A 15,535-nucleotide genomic window follows, 5' to 3' on the forward strand; every position below is an offset into this window, starting at 1 on the left:
GCTGGGCCGGCCCCATAGAAACGGCCACTCATGAGGTTATAATGGAACATAAATGAATGAATGGCGATTCACATGCTAATTCGAAAAGAGGAGGAAAGGGAAAGTTTTGTTGTTTTTTCTAATTTTTTCGATGTTTCTAGCCCGCTCAACCAGTGTTTTGTTCGTCGCAGGTTTCCTGTTTAACTCTTTCATGGGGATGCATAAAGGGTGGCTAAAGAGCAAAAGATAATAAGGGGTCATTAAAATGCTAAAAGAATTCGTTATTTATTAACGCAAATTGTGTAAATCAATCAAACAAAAAGTTTGCACGTTTTAAGAGGCATTCTAAAGTTAGTGTCAATTTAAACACACCTGAATTGTTCAATTAAAACCTAAATTTGACTGAAAATGACTGTGCTACGTTATTTTGGTGTCCGCATCAAAATTAAATGTACAAAGAGGATGTTCAATGCACAGAAATCATATCTTTGTGCAAATATGTCAAATTATGGGTGAAAAATTTTTGCCAATATTTTAACGTATAATTACATTTTAAACCTATTTAATTATATATAAAATAAATGATCATTCTAAATTTAATTTTATTTAAATTTATTTAAATATACTTAAACAAAATAAAATAAAATATTTAATGAATTATTAAATAATATTTAAATAAAAGTCTTTCTTACTTGCTGAATATTCAAAATGTATGATTAGTTAGTATTTTGGGGCTGCACTGTGATCCTTAAATAGTCTAATGTTAAGACTCTTGTTCTAAATATGCCTATATGTTCAAAATATAGTCTAATGCTACACTGAATGACATCTAAACTCTAAAATAAAATAGAATCTCCATTTGAATCAGAAAATAAAAATCATTTAAAATAATTTGCTGTTGCTGTTAAAGACTAATCAAACCAGAAATAAAATCCATTGATTACTACTGTACTTAATTATCAGTTGCAATTAAACTTTTGCAGACCCTTATCAAAAAAACACAAGTAAATAAAGACATTAAGATAAATGATCTGATTGCAGTTACATAATCATCGGTCGGACAGCTGCACTGGGAGAAAATATGCGTTGTTTACTTCACTATCAACAGCCAAATACTCATGTCTGCGTCTAGACTAAGAAACAAGCTGATATTTCAGGCCGCAACCCTGACAATTCAGTCTCCAGCCTTGTGTTCCCTTAACACAGTCAGCTCAGCTTCCGACCAAAGCAAACACTCCTGTTGACATGAAAGTGTGTAAAAGCGTATGACATATCGACGGCCCTGCCTCCATGCCTGGCGTAGTATCCGGCACCGCATCCAACCAAGTCAGTCTGGGACTCCATCCAAACTCTGACCAACCAAATTACAGACTTCATCTCGACACTACTCGCTCCCTTATACTGGTCACAGGCTTTTTCATTTAGGCCCTTTCGATGACCTCCTTCAGGCTAATCTAGTAGGAAAAAAGTTAAAAGGACCATTTTCAGACCCGAAATAATCTTCTTTTTTTAATCTGCTAAACTGTACACTCAAAAAAAATATCCTTTTTTAAAATACCCTGAATCACAATTCTTGAGATTTTGTTGGGACAACTTAATTGTTTTATGTTCAGTCCACTTAAATTTGGAAAAACTAATAAGTTAACTTATTTCCTTCATGTTGTCCCAACCCATATCGGCCATGCTACAGTGTGAAAAAAGCTGGATTCAACACAAGTCCTTCATGTTGTCCCAGCACAAATCAATTAAGTTAACTTTGTTTTTACAACTTTAACTTGATTGAACATAATATAAGTTGTCCCCAAAAAAATCCTCAAAATTTTGGAGCTGATTCAACTCATTTTAAATAAGTAGGCCCTTTTTTAATGTAAAATGCTCACTTAAACGTTTATCAACGATACAAAACAGCAGACATCAAACACAAATGCTGGATGTAGATAAACGCAAGCAAAATCCCTTCCGACCTCGCTACGTTTTTAGAGGACACAGCCTCGCGTGGCGTCCGTTTCTGAATTAAAGCATTTGGAAGACATTAGCTTATCCGCCCCTCTCAGCTCCTCTCTCCACCCTTGAAAGCATGTGGTGACCCAGAGATGTGTAAAAATGGGGTCCAAATGAATTGCTTGGGCACTTGAGCTCCTCTTCCCATTACGGTGCGCTGCCCTACCTGTGTTGAGTCAGCAGCACGCTCACTCTATCCATCTAATGGACAGCGTTGGAATTTAATTAGCAGGAAGCCGCAGAGCGCCGGTCTGAAGAATCCCCAGGACAGAGGAAACAGCAGAGCAGCGTGTGTCCCTGTGTGTGTGTGTATGTGTGTGTGTTTTGGCCACAAGAGAACAGATACAACAACAAGACACTCTCTGATAGTACAACTGTGTATTAATCACTGATAATTGTGAAAATTAAAAACGGAGAGGTGATAAGCATTTGTTGCTAATGGCATTAGAAGTGTTTTTAGCATGTTAGCATGACAAATTAATTTTAAGATTTACAAGGCGACAAGATTTGCAGTCAATAGTCTAATTACAGTTGATAATTGCAGGCCCCACCAATTGGTTGATGTATTATTCGCAGAAAATTGTGAAAAAAATACAATAGAAACAGCCAATAATTTATTTTTTAGTTCTGTTAGCATGTTAACATGTCACTATATTAATATTATTAATATTAATATATATTCTCAAAAAAAAAAAAAAAAAAAAAACTTAAACCTGCCTAAGCTGGTTAGCTGATTTTAGCTGGTCAACCAGCCTGATTTAAGAGGGGGTATGGCCATTTCCAGCCTGGTTTCCAGGCTTTTCCAGCCTGGTCTTAGCTGGTCAGGCAGGGAAATGACCAGCTAAAATCAGCTTGACCACCCTAGCCAGACTGGGAGCCCAGCCAAAACCAGCTGTCCATCTTAAACCAGGTTGGTAAAGCTAGTTTTAGCTGGTCATTTTTTCAGCCTAATCAGCTAAGACCAGCCTGGAAATGGCCGAAACCCCTCTAAAACCAGGCTGGTTGACTAACTAAAACCAGCCAACCAGCCAAGGTTGGTTTAAGCTAGTAGTGGATGTATTATTCACAGATAATAGTGAACAAATCTTTATGTTCAACTGAATCAAAAGTGGAATTCAAGCTAATCACTCTTGGTAAGGATTTAACTGCTTTATTTTGGACCTTTTAGCATGTTAGCATGTACCACTGAAGATTATTACACACTCTACACACAGATTATTCACAGATGATTAAAAATGATCTGTGAATGGACTGTGGGGGAAACCGGAGCACCCGGAGGAAACCCACGCGAAGGCAGGGAGAACATGCAAACTCCGCACAGAAACGCCAACTGAGCCGAGGTTCGAACCAGCGACCCAGCAAACTTCTTGTGTGAGGCGACAGCACTACCTACTGCGCCCCTGCTCGCCCTAATACAACATAAGCTAGGGTTATTTTAACCCTAAAGGTCATGTTATATATTTTATCTCTTTGTTTTTTTAAAGCATCGACAATATTTTCAATGTCATACTAAATAAAGTGCATTTTCAAATATAAATTAATGAGCTAAAGAGAGGATCTACAAATCATCTTTTGTTCATATCTCACAGTGATTAAACCAAACAAACAGAGGAGGGGGAAAAAAGAGTGACTGACAAGAGCTCGTAAAAATGCTGGCAGCTCATTTTTGCCTGTGTGGTCAGCCGAGGAGCGCTGGGCTGGTTGCAGTGCACAGTTGCTCGGTCTGCCTGTTGTCTTATCTCCATACGCCTGACTTTGAACCGTACTTTGGCTCCTCCCAATCCAACAGTGGGGCAATGCAATGGCCGCCAGCAAATGTAAGCCTCAGCCGTGAGTGGGAGGCCCATGTCTGGCATCTCCCTCAGGAAGTGCTCCATACCTGTACCGTTTCTTGGAATATTGACTTTTATCTGCTGAAATGTGTATTTAACGAGAATGGCAGACAGTGATAGCCTTTAACACAGATAATGCAATCCCAGCACTGGGCTTCTTGAGCGCTTTTTTGTACACATGTGGATGTGGCAAAGTACAATAAATATTTTTATAAAAGTAAATAGAGACATGCTATTTTCAAGGTCCAGTTGAGTTATTATGTATAATTTAAATACAAATACATCAGCTTTTTAATATCAATACCTGACCTACCAGTCTAATAATGCTCTAACGAGAAATAACTGATGATAGCATTTTATCTATCTATCTATCTATCTATCTATCTATCTATCTATCTATCTATCTATCTATCTATCTATCTATCTATCTATCTATCTATCTATCTATCTATCTATCTATCTATCTATCTAAAGCTTTGAATATATACTCCATTTTGATATAGGGAATGTATTTTGTTGAATTTAAACAAAACAGATTTATTAAATAGATATATTTATTAAAATAATATTGTAGTCACCAAACATTTAAAAATTTTAAGATAGTACAATTAAATTCAAGCAAAATATTGCCAAAAAATTAAAACCTACAAAATCTCAAATAGATTACAAAATAGATTAGCTCCTGATTTGACTTCAGTACTGACTAATCTAATGTATGTATGTATGTATGTATGTATGTCTATATGTATTAAAAATTAAAAATATCAATTTAAAAGACAGATTTTTGAGGCGTGTACTTCTACATGCTGATGGCTACATACATATATATATATATATATATATATATATATATATATATATATATATATATATATATATATATATATATATATATATATATATATATATATATATATACCCTAATGCTACCTCTTAAGATACATAATTAATACATAATGACATTTAAATTTATTTTAAAATGTTCAATAGAAACAAGAATTACAAATTGGAACATCTAAATGAAAAATCTAAACTTCACAAGAAAAAAATAAATTGGACCAAATTAATTAGAAAAAAACATAAATCACATGCATGACACAAATTTGATTTATCATAAAGTAGTAAACTAAAGCCGCGTGGGGAAAATATATCTACAGTATATAAAAGTGTTCCCCACAAACTACAATTGATAATTAAAAAAGCCACACAACTGCAAAATTTGCTTAAATGACTACCATTCAATGACACAATTTGGCTTTTGAAAATGTTATTTTATTTTGGGAAAAGTATACATGATATTGTAGTAATCTTTACATGAAATTCACAAGTTAGAACAGCCTACCAACTGAATTTTGTAACATGCCACTGGCAAAAAAGAAAAGAAAAAAAAAAGAAGTGGTAAATGGCATGCAGTAATACCACATCCAACAGGTGGCACTTAAGCCTTCTCAACAATGAGCCACTGAAGCCTTCTACTCATACGTTGCCTGTCGGCCCATTAAAACCGCTGTGAACTTCGCCCAGCACTGACAAAAGAATCTCTAAACAATATTCTATATTTCACAACACCGTGCTGCATTCTAGCACGCCAGCTGTTTCCCAAACTGTGAAGTAACACAAACCCCACGAGCAGGGACGTTTCCCAGAGCCGGACGAGAGCTCGTCACTGGGACCGTCCCAACAAAAGTGACGAGGGAGGGGGGTCTCTTTCAGACATGCATGCGACGAGAGGGTCTGTCTCATTCTTTTTTAAATCCGACCAATTAGCTTGGTCACACAGCTCGCCGTTCCCAGATGGTTCGCAGCTAATCAAGTGGTGCTTTTGTTTTGTCTGTGAAAACAGTTTTGGGAAGTGTGGGTGAAGAATACGTGCTTCGTGATCAATTTAACGAGTTGTGACGATCCCTTGTTGGTGCGAAAACAAAAAAACTTCTGTGTTCCTGTAATTCAGATGCTCGACTAATGGATCGATGCTCCCAAAACTCTTTCATAAGGCAAGACACGGCAGGTGAACAGGGTAAAACTTTGAAAAATTGTTCTCACGATACTTTCCTGGTTGATTGATTACATTAAGAATGGCTAAAAATTGGGTTAAGTCTTCTGAAATGTTATGTTTAAATATGCAAATGAGAATCTATGGTAATTTGCATAGCCAGCCCAAAAAATCTGGATAAAGTCAGATCAACAATTATTGGGAATGGGGTGGGGGGTGGGGGGGTTGTGTTGGTTCTTTTAATACTATAGATCACAATGGACATATTTGAAAAAGGTTTTTAAGAAGGAACCTTTTTAGAAACTTTATTTTATTACTCCGTGATTTAAAGATTACTTTACAAAAAGCATAAAAAAGTTGTTTACTTTTTCAATTTTTGTTGAATTTTGGTGTGCAGTTTGGTCTTTATAAAGCTACAAATATTTTAATGTCTTTTCTAGTCATTTCAACTTACATAAATCAAAGTGACTAAAAACTTGATGTCAAACTTTGTATAACTTAAAACATGTAGCTGAAACCTGATTCATTTATTGAAATAAGTTAAATTAACCTAAAACTATCTGTTGACTTGACTTGTCATTACATTTTTAAAGTATGCTGAAGTGAACATTTATGAGGAAAAAAGGCCCCGAAAAATATGTACTGTTACTTAAATCTAAGGCCTCAAAATGTGACAAAACTTTTTTTTATTATTACATAAAAGTATGCTGAGCAAATTAAAAAGTTTGTTTGAATATTTGTGATGTTTAATAGAGCAAGGACATTTTCACAGTATGTCTGATAATATTTTTTCTTTTGGAGAAAGTTTTATTTGTTTTATATCGGCTAGAGTAAAAGCAGTCTAAATTTTAACTTTAATTTTATTAGCCCCCATTTAAGCTATATTTTTTCAATAGTCTACAGAACAAATTATTGTTATACAATAAATTGCCTAATTACCCTAACCAGCCTAGTTAACCAGATTAATCTAGTTAAGCCTTTAAATGCCACTTTAAGCTGTATAGAAGTCTTAAAATATCTAGTAAAATATTATTTACTGTCATTATGGAAATTACATATATCTTATAGCAAATATAAAATAATTTAGTTATTAAAAATTAGTTATTAATACTATTATGTTTAGAAATTCGCTGAAAAAAAATCTCTCTGTTAAGCAGAAATTGGGGGAAAAAAAACAAGGTGGCAAATAATTTAGGGGGTTTAATAATTCTGACTTCAACTGTATATATACACACATATAGTTATTTTGGATGTGATTAATCATGACTTATATTTGACCACCCCGCAAAAAGCCAAAACACCCAAAACTCACAGGTGCATGAAAAAACGTAATGTTTTTTGCAGTGTCTTGACTTAATGAGTGATTCTTGCTCATACAACGAGTGCTGGAGTAAGTAGACAGAAAGAGCCTGATTTAGGGATTCTGCTCTAATCACCGCTAATTAAACTGTATCTTTAGTATCCGAATGAAGGCTGAAAAATATCCCTTGCCATGTTAGCCTGGGAGTTGAAGGACAGCGGCCTAATGAACAGAGGTTAAAATATTTGCCATTCTTTCATTACGCCATTTGAATTTTGTCCAAACGTGATCATTCGTGAGCCCCTAAAAGGACGCTGTTTACATTCTATCCAAATCCGAAGCAGGCTAATTGGGAGATTTTCTCTCTTTTTTTTTTTCCACAGGGGCGCCGGAGAAATAAGGAGCAGAACTGTGCCAGAACTTGGGGTCTGGCTTGCAGTGCGCCATAGCCTTATTATCTTTATTTGCTTATTTATTTATTTTTTTCTGCAACACAGACAGATGGAGGGACCGAGGGGCAGTACTGGGGAGAAATAGTTCAATAATTTAAAGTCAATTCCATACTTAGCCCGACCCCCTCCCCCCCTACCCCTTACATTCAATAATTAAAAGCAACATCTGATGATATGAATGCAAAAAAAAACGCAACAAATAGCAAACATAACCTTGCTTGGAGAGCACTAGCCTTGTTGGCAAATGTGCTGCAACTCTAAGGAAAAATACTAGAAAGTTGTATTATTTATAAATGTGTATGAATATGGAGAGTGAGAGACGTTAACAAACTTTTAAAAGTTCTAAAAAGTACAGACTGATAATTTTCACATACTTTTCACCATAATCAATTGTTCTTTAATGATTAAAATGCCAAATGTAATGTATTGGAGTACTGTATTTGTGTACAGAACACAATGGTGTTACAGTGATAACATCTGATACAAAAAAAAAAAAACGCAATGTGATCATTCACATTAGTCTAATCACGAGTATACGCAATGTTGAGTGTGGATTTGTAACTTAAATTAATAATAATTAATTTTATTGATTTGTCTATACAATGAAGACTATGCAGTATTTTTTTTACATCTGATTATTTAATTACTGTATACCCGAATAAATTTCTAATCTTCGAAAAAGTTTTTAATTTGCCTTTTTTTCTTTATTGAAAATTTCCATGCATGTAGATTGTTTATTATATTTCATACACTTCCCTACAGAATCTTTCCAATCAATCAAACATTGTAAATTATTTATAAACATTTATTCAACTAATCTAGTGAAATTGTATTCATAACGCATTATATATCGCAGAAGAAAAAATTACCCCAACGTGTAATTTTTCCAATATCGTGCTTCCCTAGTTCAATTACAAAATTAATGATTTTGCTTAAATGCTTTTAGTTTTAATTAACTATAATAATCATATTCCAGTTATCAGGCACTGTAACTAATTGTTATTATAGATTCTATCATAGATATGATTCAATCTTAAATTTAACAACATAAACGCCGTAGCCCTCATATCTTTTTCAATACATAAAAATATTGACTTCAACTAACTATATAAGCCATACAATATATTAACCTGTGGCAAAAAATAGTGGAAACCTCAGCGAATAAAATTAAATCCAATCTTTTCACGCTAACACACCAGAATAAATGATAAAATACAAATAATTGTGGATAAAGCTGCAAATATTGACATCTTGACACTTATATTTAAAGTCAAACACTCATTCAAGTCAAATAATCTTCAAATCCACTGTAACTGTGCTAATATCCCTAATCCAGAAATAATGTAATGAAAAGTGAGGGATTTTGCGCGACTAGCACATGTCAGTCACAGACCTCGGCGAGTGATAAATCTGCGCATTGCTCAGCAGCAGATGGGCATAACGGGGTATTGGGACAGACAAGCAATTGAGGTAACATATTCCCTTTAACACAGACACGCGTAAAAAAAAAAAAAAATCCCAGAAACACGCACACAACAACGACATGAGAGGATCCTGTACGGGCTAGCAGCCTTTCTTCTATATTTTAGCAGCCATACGGTAGTTTATTTTCCACTTCTTTTACCATCTGTAGCAACTTTCCCCCACAGACACTCACAGCTGTCCCGTTTCATGTCTGCGCTCTCCTTTATATTCAGGCGTACAATGCCGCCCCGTGCCTCAATCACTAGGCCTGCATTCTTCTCTTGGCAGTGGGAGTGAGGCTTTCATGATACCAGGGCGCCAGCTATGGCAAACAGTCCAATTTGAAACGGTTTACAAACATAAAGCCAGATCCAGACGCGTGTTGCTCAACACGGCAAACACGCTGATCGATAGGCAGTGACGTGCTGATTGAACACCATAATGGAGATCAATTGTCAAATAACATGATGAGGATACTTTTCTTTCTCCCCCCTTCAGCGCCGAGTGGCCTTTCTTCATAAAATTTGACATAAATTCGTAATTCATATGTAAGCTAGTTGACATGTTTATGGCATTTCCTACTCCCTTTCGATGTCTCTCTCAAAATGAAGGCCTAACACAATCAAAGTTTCTCCCGGCAAAGGCCTCGCAATGCCTCGTTTGCTGCCGGCTGGGGCTTTAAGACAATGGCACTCTTGTTGAATGGCATGCGCGCACAAAGGCTCCATTCTCAGAAGTTAGCCAAAGTTGCTGTTCTGTAATGAACGAGATGTCTGCTCTCGGGAAAAAGTCTGATCCGTTAGCAGACACGGCGTATAGAGTCCCTGATACGGCTAAGCTCACTGCGAGCCATGAGTTTGCAAAAAACGTGGATGAATGGGAAATGGTAAACCAGGTTGGACTTGTTTCATTTATTAGGTCTACTATGGTGCTCCAGAAACATTTTTTGTAGGCCTTCAAATCTTTTTGATGGGCTCAAACTCTTCAACAGCTGAGTTTTTACAAAGTCTTCACGTAAACGCATTTAAAAGCTTTGTTTAAAAATTGTTTTCAGCATTTTTTAAAATATTAACATCACAGGTGTTCAAAGTCTAGAATCTCAAGCTCTAACATTTTTTTATAAAGAAGAAAAAACAAAAGAGGAAGAAAAGAAAAAAAAATCAAGTCACAATCACAATTTAATCCCAATCACAGCCTCAGTCCATTTTTACCAATACTTGTTGCACTTTCTTGAATCAAGTCTTAGATTAAACGCCAGTGTACTTCCTTTACAATTCCTATCCATTGAGCCGTTGTTGGAGGATCAACATGAAACCATTTTCGAATTATTGTTTTTCTTCTACTTACCAAAAGCCTTTGAATAAATAGTTGGAACAAGGTATAATACGCTCAAAATATCTGATGCCAGAATTCATACGACAAGATTTGCGGAAATGTTTAGACAATTAAAAACTTTTTAAACAAAGTGACTTGAAGTCTATTTTAGCTTTTGTTTGAAACAAAACTGTTTGATGCATTTTTTTTATCCCTACTACTTGTATTTAAAAGCAACCCAAGACAAATAGTAGAAATATTGCATCTGCTCCTTAAAAACTTTGCAATTCACCAAGACTTTTAATGGCAAACTTTTTACGACAAAGTATTTTAGTGTTTTTACACGAAAAACAATAAATAAACAATTTCCATGATTTTAATGTTTACGCTAGCATTTACAGTAACCCTTTAACACCTTTTGTAATTTTTCCATACTACAAGTGTTCAAACTCAACAGAACTATTCAATCAGTTCCTTTAAAACCATTCCACTTTGCTTAAACTCTGTCAGCGGACTTTTTATGACAAAGAATTTGCATAATGTTGTTGAAAAAATGATTGACTTACAGCTTTGTTTACAACTAAAAACTGGACTGACACATTTTCAATTTACTAGAACTTCTATGTTAAGCTACTTTGACACAATCTACATTGTAAAAGCGCTATAGAAATAAACATGAATTGTTTGCAAACAGAATCCATGCATAACTTTTTCAAGTCGCTTTGTAAACATTTTAAGCTGACATTTGATTACAAACAAAAAAGTATTTTCATTCTCTGCGTTATTAGTGTTCAATCTCTCAGCCTCACATGCAAATGTGTGCAAATGCAAGGACAGTAACATCGCCATCTACTGGCCTGGCATGCATAATAGTGATTTTAGCTGTGTTTGATTATCTATGTGATCAGGGGATTGTTTAGACATTTTAGCTTTTACTAAGTGTAAAAAGAAAAGTCATGTAAAAACATCCTAGCACCATTTACAACTAGGGCTGCATAATATATATTGTTTCAGCATCGATATCGCAATATGTGCATTCGCAACAATCACATCACAGCATCGGCAATGTGGAGTTGAAATTTTTATAGTTAATCAGCAATGATGAATGCACAATGTTTACATTAAATTTGATTATTTAATAGGGGCAGAACACAAAAGCGGTATGCATGAAGTGCCGCTTCTCGTAATGGCGGATCGAACATATATCAATATTGCAATTCTAAGAAGCATATGTGCTGTTAATAAAAGAAATACTTCTTATAACTTTTTGATGCATTATTCCCTCTTCATTTACAAATATCATGATATATTGTGGATCGTTTTCGTGTGATATATCGCTTATATCGTGATCATAATCGGCAGCAAAATATCATGATAATATCGTATTTTAATACTGTCCCAAAATATATCTGAATACTTGCTTCCCTTTTATCTTTTATCTTCTTAATTTATTCTTTGATTCACTCCTCTACATGATTATTCCAAAGTTTTAGATTTTATTTCAAATAAACTTTTCAAGTCATTGAAATTGTATTAATATCGCAATATAGAAATCGCAGCAAAATAAAAAAATCAGATATCAAAATGTCAGATTTTTCCAATATTCTGCAGCCATATTTACAATGATTTTTAAAAAATGCAACTGGTAATCCCAAAAATACGATACACCTATACATTTTTCTGATTAAATCTCCCACATCCTCCACCTTAAAGCCAATTTCCCCATTTAAACAACAGTTAACACATTTCACTTTATTTAAATCCAACTTTTTTTGCAGTACGCTGAGAAAAAAAATGTATTCCATACGGGCCTACTTAACACGTTTTCATCCACCAAAGTCAACTGTAACAACTCCAACGCGAGAAGCATTAAATAAATGTGTGAATAAAGCAGGATAAAAATAAAAATAGCCGAGCTCCCATCACGGGGCCCATTTCTCTGCGCTGGGACGACTGAGGAGTTAATACAAAACTAATTAGCAAAAATTGACTGGTGCCAACCCCCTCCTTTTCCTTTCCTTCCTGACTACACAAGGGGACAGCGGTAAGCCCTGAGCACAGGTGACTATAGATTACTGCCCACTGCCTCCGCACTTGAAACCCTTCACCCAACTCCCCAGGCCATCGTTATGTCAGCAAGAAAATGAAGTGTGATGAGCTGCATCGTGAACCAATCTTGGGAAAGAAAAAAAAAGGATGATCGTTTTGGAACCACACACCAAAGTCAACAACAAAAACATGGCGGAGATCTTAAAAACCTTGTCCAAATCGGCAAGGAAAGATCAGCACTGACAATGCGCATTAAACGGATTACACGAATTTGCCTCGCAATCAGGTTTAGGAGAAATGTACCCACTAAAGGCAAGTGGCTGGGCAACAAAACATCTTACAGTGTTTCCCCATCCCAGAACCATCTGCTTGGTTTAATCCAATCATGTTGCAGCAGGAAAAAATGGTTCAAAAGGAGGTCAAACGCAATGACATTAAAACTGACTGAGCTGTATCCCATCACTGGATTCTGGAGGGGCTGTGCCAGGGTGGCGAAACGGTTTGCGCAATCCAGCCAAAAAAATATGATGCTGTATTTTTTATGAATGGTGGACGAGCTTGTTTTTAATGAATGGTACTGTGTGAAAGAGCACAGTGGCGGGGTCATTGTTGCGGTAACAGGGCCGGTCGGTGGGATTTAGCGAGTAGAAAGCAGGGGAGGATGGGTGCGAGGGGGTGGGGAGGTCCCAGCCCACAATGTGTACTGCAGTAACCACAACAAAGGCTGTGGTTTATCCCACAATCGCCTTAAATAGATCCAAATTATTGTTATTCCTCAGCCTGTGGAAAGGAAGAGGAATATAAAACGGCTGTAACACAAGATGTGCCAAAAGTCAGCCTGAAGATATCAGATTCGGTTACTGGCGAAAAAAGAAAAAGAAAAATCAATCTATGAACTGTCGGCTTGGCAAAATAAAAAGTTTCAGCCAACTTCTGAGAACTTAATACGAATGTACAAAACGTATGACAGAGCATGCGTCATCAAAGCTAACTAGTTCTGAAAGACACACTGTACTGTAAATCTGTTTAAGAGCTCACATGGAAGTAGGTCAGCCGTCTTTACAAACATTACACACGCAAATGGTTTGTTCGACGCGCCTCCGGGTCAATTAAGGTAAGTCCAGTATAAATATCTATCAGCCTGGCTGGAAATGTACACATGGACCCTGGCTGGTGTTTGTTATCTATCTGCACCAGCGGTATCCTTCCATTGTGTGGTGAGACTGAAAACACTGCAATGAGACAACTGGAGTTCACAACAAGCCGAATGACATCAAGTGGACGTATATCAATCACCATAAGGAGCCTAATTGAGCAAAAAAAGTCCTTATTAATTTATCGTTTTAATACTTCACACTAATTTTTTTGCCATCTTAAAAATAATCGTTTAGACTTGTGTATAAACAAAACTGAAACTTTCAATAGATACATATTTTAAGAAAAATATATTTAAGTACTGAGGGATATAAACATAGATACATTGAAACAAAAAAGATATATTTAGGAAAAAAATATGTTGGAGACGTGAAAGATTTGAAGAGACAGAACAACAAAAAATGAATATCATCAACAAGTGGTTCGATTGACAAGAGTTGTTTTATTCTGTTGAACACAATAGAAGATATTTTGAAGAATCCAGACAAATATTATGGAGGTCAGTGGATACAGCTTTTTAACTTTATTCAAAATGCCTTCTATTGTGTTCAACAGAATAAAGAAACGTTTTCAAGGGTGAGTAAATAATGACATAATATTCATTTAATAAACATTTTTGGGTGAACTGTCCCTTTAAAAAATCCACAATTAAAGTAATTCAGACATATTTTAAAAAATGTTAACTTATTTATCGCATAATTACTTGCATATTGACTTATTAACTAAATAAGCCATATAACATATTACCCCGTGTCAATATATTTACATATTACAGAAAAATATGGAACCTTAATGAACACATAAAAAAAGTTAGTGAAACTCTTCCACATCTAAAGATTAATTTAAAATATATACAGTTGAAGTCAGAATTATTAACTCATTTCTAATAACTGATATATTTGATCTAGGCCATGATGACAGTACATAATATTTTACTAGATATTTTTCAAGACACTTCTATACAGCTTAAAGAGACATTTAAAGGCTAAACTTGGTAATAGGGTATATGCCGAAGCATGCTAATAGGACTTTGAATTTGCCAGTGACCTGGGTTAAGCGTTTCCGATGCCAATGCAAAAATTGGCACATTTAAGGTCAGTTTTCTTTAAAAATCAGCAATCTCCACTGGCAGAGTGATATCCGCAATTACAGGTCACCGGAAGTTTATCAGTAAGGGAAAAACACTAGTTCGGCACATACCCTATTAGGTTAAATAGATAGGTTAGGGTAATTAGAAAAGTTATTGTATAATGATGGTTTATTCTATAGACCATCGAAACAAATATAGCTTAAAAAAGGCTAATAATTCTGATCTTGAAATAATAAAAAAAATAAAAACTTCTTTTATTTTAGCTGAAATAAAACAAATAAGACTTTCTCCAGAAGAAAAAAAAAATTATATCGGTTGTGCTTTATTTAAAAAAGAAAAAAAAAATTAAAAGGGGGCTAATAATTCTGACTTCAACTGTATCTTTGTGTGTGTGTGTGTGTATGTATGTATATATATATATATATATATATATATATATATATATATATATATATATATATATATATATATATATATATATATATTTATATATATATATATACACAAACACTCATAAATACATACATACATACCAAACAAATTAATTAATTAAAAATTTAACATTTTCAAATTATTCTGTCAATTAAAATATAAAGAAATGGAATAATTACTGTAAAACACATTAATAAATGAACTGATAACATACAGATCTTACAGTAGCAGAACTTCATATAGTTCCCAAAACTAATGCATAAAGGAAACGTATGCCAGTCTGGGTCTCCACGGCCATTAGCCTCTTCTTTCGGCTGGTTTAAACGGCACGCCACTCTGTGGCCCAAACAAAACCACCTGTTTTAACAGGAGGTCACGGGGGCAACCCAAAACCAAAGCTTGCCCTCCGCTTGACTGGCTGCTAATGGGAGTGGATGTTTATCTAGGAGGTCAAATGCCTTGAAGATGGGGTCA

General features: G+C 35.1%; 1 protein-coding gene across 50 annotated transcripts in view; it reads right to left on the reverse strand.

Annotated features, from left to right (window-relative positions):
• nfia (nuclear factor I/A) overlaps nt 1–15,535 on the reverse strand; it is a 219,945-nt gene that overhangs the window by 134,051 nt on the left and 70,359 nt on the right.

This window comes from Danio rerio, chromosome 22, assembly GCF_052040795.2.
Source record: "Danio rerio strain M-AB ecotype USA chromosome 22, GRCz13ab, whole genome shotgun sequence".
Taxonomy (NCBI): domain Eukaryota; kingdom Metazoa; phylum Chordata; class Actinopteri; order Cypriniformes; family Danionidae; genus Danio; species Danio rerio.